The sequence below is a fragment of the Hemiscyllium ocellatum genome, chromosome 14 (genome assembly GCF_020745735.1).
Source record: "Hemiscyllium ocellatum isolate sHemOce1 chromosome 14, sHemOce1.pat.X.cur, whole genome shotgun sequence".
Lineage (NCBI taxonomy): Eukaryota > Metazoa > Chordata > Chondrichthyes > Orectolobiformes > Hemiscylliidae > Hemiscyllium > Hemiscyllium ocellatum.
Window position 1 is genome coordinate 32,173,230 of NC_083414.1, and position 8,965 is coordinate 32,182,194.

An 8,965-nucleotide genomic window follows, 5' to 3' on the forward strand; every position below is an offset into this window, starting at 1 on the left:
ATGGGGAACAGAGTGGCAAAGGAACTGATCAGGTACTTTGCACCAGTCTTCACAGTGGAAAACACCAGCAGCATACCAGAACGTCAAGAGAGTCAGTGGGCAGAGATGTATGTAGTGGCCGTCACAAAGGAAAAGGTGCTGGGGAAGCTGAAAGGTCTAAGGTGGATCAATCAACTGGACTACACCACAGAGTTCTGAAGGAGGTAGCTGAGAAGATTGTAGGGGCATTAGTGGTGATCTTTCAGGAATCAGTAGAATCAGGGAGGGTTCTAGAGGACTGGAAAATGGCAAATATAATACCCTATTCAAGAAGGAAGGGAGGCAGAAGCACTGGAAACTATAGGCCAATAAGTCTGACCTCGATCGTTGATAAAAGTTTAGAGTCTGTTATGAAGGATGAGATTGCAGCGTACTTGGAAGTGCATTCAAAAATAGGGCTGCATCAGTATGGCTTTGTCAAGGGGAGGTCATGCCTGACAAATCTGTTAGAATTCTTTGAGGAGATAAAGAGCAAGTTAGACAAAGAAGAGTCAATAGATGTGATCTATTTGGATTTCTAGAAGCTTTTGACAAGGTGCTACAGTGGATGCTGCTAAATTAGATAAGAGCCCATGGTTTTAGGGGCAAGCTATTTGTATGAACAGAGGATTGGCTGACTTTGGTAGGAAGCACAAAAGGACTTAGAAGTCCTAGTTTAGGATTCTGTTTAGGTTAACATGCAGATTCAGCTGGCACTTAGGAAACCAAATGAAATTTTGGCATTCATTTAAAGAGGACGAGAATACAAGAGCAGAAATGTATTGTTTCAGCTATACGAGGCTCTGGTCAGGCTACGTTTAGAATGTTGTGAGCAGTTTTGGACCCATTGTCTATTGAAAGATGGGCTGAGGTAGGAGGGTGTACAGAGGATGTGTATAAGAATGATCCTAGGGATGAAGAGCCTGTCAAATGAGGAGCATTTGAAGACTCTGGGTCTGTACTTGGAGTTTCGAAGGATGAGTGCGGATCTGATTGAAACTTTCAAAATACTGAAAGGTCTGGATGGAGTGGATGTGAAGAAGATGTTTCCATTAATAGCAGAGACGAGGACCCGAGTGCACAGCCTCACAGTGTAGGGACGACCATTTAGAATTGTCATGGGGAGGAGTGTCTTCAGCCAGAGGTGGTGAATCTCAGAAACTCATTGCTGCAGAGGGCTGTGGAGGCCAAGTTATTTAGTGTATTTAAGACATAGATATATTTATAATTGATAAGGGGATCAAGGGCTATGTGGAGAAGGTAGGTGAATGAGTTTGAGAAATATATTGGCTATATTTGAATGGGAGAGCAGAATCAGTGGGACAAATAGACTATTTTTGTTCCAAAACTCATGGTCTCCAACAAGTATCTCTCAACAAGTCCTTTACTGCTCCTCCCAGGATGTGAGAAAGCTCCAATATGTGAGGAAAGACAATTTAAGCATATTCTGTCTAAATGAAGAGAAGCTGCTTGAGTGGGCGTGTGGACTTGCTAACATAGCAATATTTGCAATGGTCCAAGGGGACATCTTTGAGACAAAAGACCTGGGTTCGAGTCCCAACTGCTCAAGAGGTGTTTAATAAAATCTCTGAACTGGTAGATTAGAACAACAAGACTGCCATTCCATCAACATGTCCTGGATGTGTGACTATGACCTGGAGAGGGTGGATGTTGGGAAGATTAGTAGGAGAGACTAGGACCCAGGGCATAACCTTAGAGTAAAAGGAAGACCTTTCAGAATGGAGATAAGGAGAAACTTCTTCAGCCAAAGAGTGGTAAATCTATGGAATTCACTGCCACAAAAGGCTGTGGAGGCCAGGTCATTGAGTATATTTAAGACTGAGGTAGATAGGTTCCTGACTGTTAAGGGGATCAAGGGTTATGGGGAGAAAGTCGGAGAATAGAGATAAGAAACTTGTCAGCCATGATTGAATGGTGGAGCAAACTCGATGGGCTGAATGGCCTAACTTCCGTACTTATGTGTTATGGTCTTATATGTAATCTACTATGTCAGTGAATGTCCATAATATTGACAGCAGTCACTTTGATGTTATCTGCTTTTCTTCATTAGCTCACAGAATAAGAGCATTGCTGGCTAGGTCAGCATTTATTGCCCAATCCAATGTTTTTTTTTCTGACATCTGACAACAATTTCATAGTCATCATTAAACTTTTAATTCCAGATTTTTATTGAATTTAAATTCTACGATCTGCCATGGCAGAATTCCCAGAATATTAACCGGTTCCTGAATTAACAGTACTAGGCCATTGCCTCCAAGAAGAGCCAAAGGTTGCTCAGTGACAAGGATTCCACCCTTTACAGTTGATGGTGTTCTCTATCACCTCATGATTCAAAAAAATGAATAAATAATGAAAATTATACAGTTGTTAGAGTGTCTTGGAGCAGATCACCAACATTCCCAAGCTGCCTGGACCTGCATTTGTGCTTCATTTAAATGAAAACCCCTACCTGCTGGAGTTTTACATCAGCCATGTAATGCCATCCCACTCATAATGCCTGCTTTTTTGATTTTTGGACACTGTAAGACTGCAAAAAGATGAAATATTCGGCCTCAGATGTACAAAACGCTAATGCTATCTTGGTAAAGGTGCATACGCTTAAGCACCACTAGTAGTGACATGTTGATGCAAAATAATGTTCAATACTGATTTGGCATCAGAGTTGGCATTTTCAAACTCTCCATTCTAGCTAGTTCCCGGTCTCAAACTTTGCATATCTGAACATAATATTAAACAGAGAGATGGACACAAACACTGTACAAAAGGATCATGAAATATGTACAAGTCAGACATGAGATAATTTATTTTGTCTTTTGGTGTACTTGCATGAACTCTTGGAGCTGTCTTATAATAAACTAAAGCTGGGTTATTTTACAGGGAGTGGTATTCAAGTACTTCTTTCCTTTAAAATTAAGTACTGATGTTATTGTCCCAGATGATGTGATTAGCAGACAAGTCAGATCCCAGACTCAGATCTGGCTTGACAGATCAAATAGCATTTTGATTTGGTTTTAACAAGGTGATGTCACTGAATCATTAGCACCCAAGCTTATAGTTTTGGTTTAAGGAATAAACTAAAGTTTTTTTAAGCAAAAGAAATTTAGAGAAAATATAATCGACCAAACTATTCACAGAAAATACTTTAAAGATTTTGAAATACATGGTAATTTGATTAATCCCCAAACACTTCTTTGACTGTTCCCTTGCATAGTACTCACACCAATGAAAAATCTCTTTTACAGTATGGAGTATCTGACCACCTTTTCCTAGAGCTTTCATATACCTGAGTTTAAATGTTTTCAGCTTCAAATCGCCTCTTCAAAGTTATATGCAAACACTTCTGGTCTGGGACAATCAATAAATACCTAACTTAAGGTAATCTAGTTTTACTATCTTCTCAGGAGTATAGCTTTACATTTTTATCCAAGGATGTCTGCATAACTGCCTCACAATTTTTCCCAAGCTATGGTTCTTTCCTTTAAGTTTAAATGAAAACAAATGCTAGAATTTTCAAATAAAAACCTTGATGCAGAATTATCTACCTTGCATAGCCATAATGTAAATAAATGTAATGTAAATAAAAACCTATTTATATTAAAATCTATTCCTTTAAGCTGTTTTAAAAGGAATCATCATAGCTACAGAAATGCATACAATTTAATCACTATGCTCTTTAGGTACATAGAAAAAACAAAATATAACTAATTAGTATTTAAGAATCTAAGCATAAATGACGTAATAGCAAACTCAAAGAGGCATCTTGAAAGATATGTGAATAGGCAGTGAATAGAGGGATACAGATTGCGTGGTGGCAAAAGATTTTTAGTTTCGTAAGGTATCATGTGTTAGCACAGCCTTGGTGTGTCGAAGGACCTGTTCTGGTGCTGTACTGTTCTTTGTTCTTAAATATACATGTAAATCATTGTCCATATAACACTGAAACAAAACAGCTTTCAGATATTGAACTTGGTGAATTGACAGAGCTTTCTCTGGAATTGAACATGGCTGGATGGAGAGAGGCTATGCAGAACAGACAAAACTACTGAAAGAGGCAGCAGGAGGAAAAGGAGAAGCACGTTCAGTCGGAGACCATGATGGAATAGAAACTTCGGGAAACATTTCTCTTATCCTAAATGCTTGCATTAAAAAAGGTGACTGACAACTTGCCACTCCCAAGGTACACAACATCAGCATCAACACAGGGCAATGACAAACTTGCCTGATGACATTATCATAGCCATCAGGATGATCAAGGTTCTTAACATTTGTGCATTTGGCTACTTTCAACCAGCTATTAAGCAGCATTTTTCAGATTTTTACTGCATTGCTGTACATAGAAGTCTACTAGCTCTCTATGCATGGATAAATCTTTTCATTTAATCCCCTCTTGCCAGAAACAAGGAGATAGAGTGGTCATGATGTTTTATATGGATTACAGATTTCCCTGTGGGCATTTGCATAAACTGTGAGGGATTTCACTTTCCCTTGATGTATAGCAGGTGTATGATCACAGGCAATATGTCATGCAGATGAATGACTGAAGTTTACCTGGCATGTCATGATTTTTTCATTCTGTGGCAGTCTACTATTACACCTGTATTTGATCTACCATGCTCCTTGATATTGAACATAGATTTCTGGCAGGCTTTTCGACACACAGCACATTGGTTTTGTATACACCCACCAGCTTGGATTAGGTCCATCACATGATTCCTCTGTAGCAGAACTAATATGTAATCTTGTACTCTGGCAAGCTGGCACCTGGGATATTCCCTCCCTCCTGTCTTAACTCATGCAACCTTGTTTCATCACAAAACTCCCTTCCCTCCTCTTCTCTATAATACATGCAGTGTAATCCCTGATCTTGTGACCGTGACTGTAGGATAGAATAATAGTGACTCTTCATTTTCACTATTCTCGTCCTCTTTCCCCGTTGGCTGAAGCTTCCAGTTCTTGGATATCCAAATGGCAGATTTTTAAAAAAATTTATATATATACACATTGTCACAAATGCAGTTTGGTTTTGTACGGTAGCATATCAAGTAAGCAAACAAACATTTGAGTTTGACTCTATCTCAACAAACCAAAGGCAACTTTTACACATGCATCTTTCCTTATATGCATCGACGTGTGGTGGGGGGACAGACCCCCCAATTAACTTCAGCAGGAAGACCTCAGATGGTTGTCTTTCCTCTGCACCTTGGTGGCAGCTGTCCCAAGCTTTAGTGTACACCTCAGCGTATAGTTCTGCACCTTAGAATGTGCCAGTCTGCAACACTAAGTCTAGGTCATCTCCCAGTAGACCAACAAGTTTTAGGCAGACCAAAGAGTGTTTTTCACTGAGTTGATGGTCCTCCAGGTGCAGTTTGTGCAGAGAAGAGAAGCAAAAATAAAAGGCGTGTGTGTGTGTATACCATCTGTACTTTGTGAATTGGAGGAGATTGCTGGATGAAGTCCCTTTGCATAAATGTTTAGTGCTGTCTCCTTTGTGGTAATTAAAAAACACACTTGTCTTACATTTCCTAACAGCTTCCTGTAGTTATGCCTAACCTTTTCCTCAAGGAAATGGGAGGTAATATTGTTAATGTGATATGGCTGTTATGGTGATGTGGACATCACATTTGAATTGGTGCCTATGTGTGAGCTGTGAATTTTGGTATGAAGCTTGTAACAATGCTATGTATATGAGGGTGAGGTAAAGCACTTGAATTTAAATTTTGATAGAGATTTTTATGAGAGATGAAGGTTTAGTGAATTAAAAACCACTTATCTTGACTCTTATGAAATCATAAGCTTTTTTCTAATTCCGAATAACATTTTGGAACAGCATTGTACTCCGTTATATTTATTTTAATGTGAGATAAAATCATTCTTTTTCCATGTGCTTGTATTTTGTGAAAGCCAGCAACTTGTGAACATTATAACATTTAAAGTATTGAACGGTGTCTGTGCTCAAACAGCTGATGGAGTTCACGATGATAGTAGTGGACACCAGGACTTCAATTCCATTGATGCATGCAAATCTCAGGAAGCCACAACCAATTCTTCACTCATACTTGCTGCTGCTCAGATGCCAACTTATGAAAAGCTACTGGACGATGCTTTTGACTACACAAAGAGTTGTGGTGGATCAGAGTCTGAACAACTGTCTACTGTTATAGACAAGCAGTTTGTCAATTTTGGTATTGAAAGTTTAAAGAAAATTCCTGGCAGAGTTTGTATAGAATTTGACACAGAGTTATCATTTGACAAAGATGCCATGGTCCAAAGGGCCCAACTGGGAGAAAGTGAGGACTACACATGCTGGAGATCAGAGTCAAAGAGTGTGGTGCTGGAAAAGCACAGCCAGTCAGGCAGCATCCGAGGAGCAGGAGAGTCAAAGTTTCGAGCATAAGCTTTTCATCAGGAATTAGGGGGTGGCCCAAGATGGTTGAGAGATAAATGGGAGGCATGTGGGGCTGGGGGAAAGGTAGCTGGGAATGTGATAAATAGATGAAGGTGGGAATGAAGGTGATAGTTCGGAGAGGAAGGTGGAGTGGATAGGTAGGAAGGAAAATATACGGGTAGGACAGTTCGAAAAGGTGGTGCCAAGTTGGAAGGTGTTCTTGTGGCACGTTTCAGAGAACATCTCTGGGACACAGGCACTAAACAACCCCACTGCCCTGAGGCTGAATGCTTTAAGCCCCCTTCCCACTCCGCCAAGGACAAGCAGGTCCTGTGCCTCCTCCACCGTCAAACCCTAGCCACCTGACACCTGGAGGAAAAATGCCTCATCTTCTGCCTTGGGTCCCTCCCACCACACGGTATCAATGTGGATTTCACCAGTTTCCCTATTTCCCCTCCCCCACCTCATCCCAGATCCAACCTTCTAACTATGCATCGCCCTCTTGAACTGTCCTACCTGTCCTTCTTCCTTCCCACTTATCTGCTCCACCCTCCTCTCCAACCTATCACCTTCACCCCCACCTTCATCTACCTATTGCATTCCCAGTTACCTTTCCCCCAGGCCCACCTGCCTCCCATTTATCTCAGCCCCTTTGGGCCACCCCCTCATTCCTGATGAAGAGCTTATGTTTGAAGCATTGACTCTTTTGCTCCTGGAATGCTGCCTGACCGGCTGTGATTTTCAGCATCACACTCTTTGATCCAAAAGGCCCAGTGCCTAAGTCAGATGTACAAGGATGCATGAATTGACAAGGATCATATTCTCATCAAATGTAGTTGGCTGAGGCAACATTGATTTCTACATTGTGGGTCACATTCTAAAATTGCATGTGGCTGACACTGATAAAAAAAGCTTTGAACCATCAGCAGACTCAGGTGTGCAAAGTGTAACAAAGATCTACAATTATCGTAAGAAGTTTGGTGCAAGACTATTGTCATGGGAGTATCTTTTTGAAACACTGGTGAAATCAAGGCATAGCTGTGATTATCTCACAATAGCTCCAAAGCTGCTGGAAGAACTTAAGAAAGGCAATGAACAGCTAACACCTGCTTTGAGCATTAACAACACCCAAGCACTTGACCTACAGAAAGTTGAAATGAATGAGCAGATCTTTTGTCGGTATAACAATAAAGACCAGAGGGTGTGAATTGTCTGATGGGATCTGCAACTTTTCCACTGATGCTGTTAAACTAGAAAACATGCTAAATGTATGGCTTTTTACTGCCAAGAATAGATGCTAGGTGTCTCTTGCACACATCCCTGTCTTGAATTCATGTGACTTGATGGCTGAAAATTTTAACTTTCACTTTGACAACCATATACTGAAATGGTACACTATACATTGTGTCATTGGTGTACCTGTTGTTGAGCAGTGCTTTGATGTTGGCTTGTGTGATCTAGTGCAACTCTTTCTAATAAATGCGTAAACCTAAATAAAATTACAGTACAAGATGTTCCAATGTTTGAAACATTTATTTCTGTCAGAGGATCAGGACACTCTTGGAGTGTTTTGATATATCACCTGGTTCAGTTCAAGGGTCAGTGAATAGCTGTTCAAATAAGTCAATAGGTCAGTGAGAGAGAGTTAGAGAAGGAGGCTCTATAGAGTTAAAATGTTGCTGTTAGCTCTGTTCCCATGCAATTCCATCAAAGGTTAATCCATGGGCTATAGAGTTCTGTGCAGCACAGTTAGAAAGCTGGACTTCAGATAGTGGTGCGTTGGTGGAGTGCAGCGTTATGAAACACAGGTGGATGCAATCTCAGGAGAAATTGAGTAGTTGGGGAATGAGCAGTTGTTAGCAGTTTTATGGCTAAAGAGATTGGATTGAGAGACTATAGCCTGGTCAGAATAGATTAGATTACTTACAATGTGGAAACAGGCCCTTCGGCCCAACAAGTCCACACTGACCCGCCGAAGCGCAACCCACCCAAACCCATTCCCCTTTACCCCATACTACAGGCAATTTAGCCTGGCCAATTCACTTAACCTGCACATTTTTGGACTGTGGGAGGAAACCCACGCAGACACTGGGAGAATGTGCAAACTCCATAAAGACAATTGCCTGAGGCGGGAATTGAACCCGGGTCTCTGGCGCTGTGAGGTGGCAGTACTAACAACTGTGCCACCGTGCTGCCCATACGGTCAATTCAGATGGAAACGAATGCAAGAAGGCAGTGTTAGGAAGCTCAGGAAAATGTTAACATAATGAAGATTGCTGTTTGGTTAAAAAAAACTAATTGTGCCAGTAGTTAGGTCCTTGTGATAAATTTCAGGCATCCTGAGGAAATACTGATTTTGGAGAAGAAATTGAACTACCAGGACATGAATAGTTATTGGGGCAATTCATATATAAGCTTTTCTGCATGAGTTTTAAGCCTCAATCTTCAGAAGTGAAGAACTAGAATTTATTGTAAAGGCTTCAACATTTGAACGAGACTTGGTGACTGTAATGGAAGACATATATATTGTATTCTGGGAGT

At 40.7% G+C, this 8,965-nt stretch overlaps 1 pseudogene; it reads left to right on the forward strand.

Annotated features, from left to right (window-relative positions):
• Positions 1–7,725, forward strand: LOC132822472 (transaldolase-like; annotated as a pseudogene).
• The last annotated feature ends 1,240 nt before the right edge of the window (positions 7,726–8,965 follow it).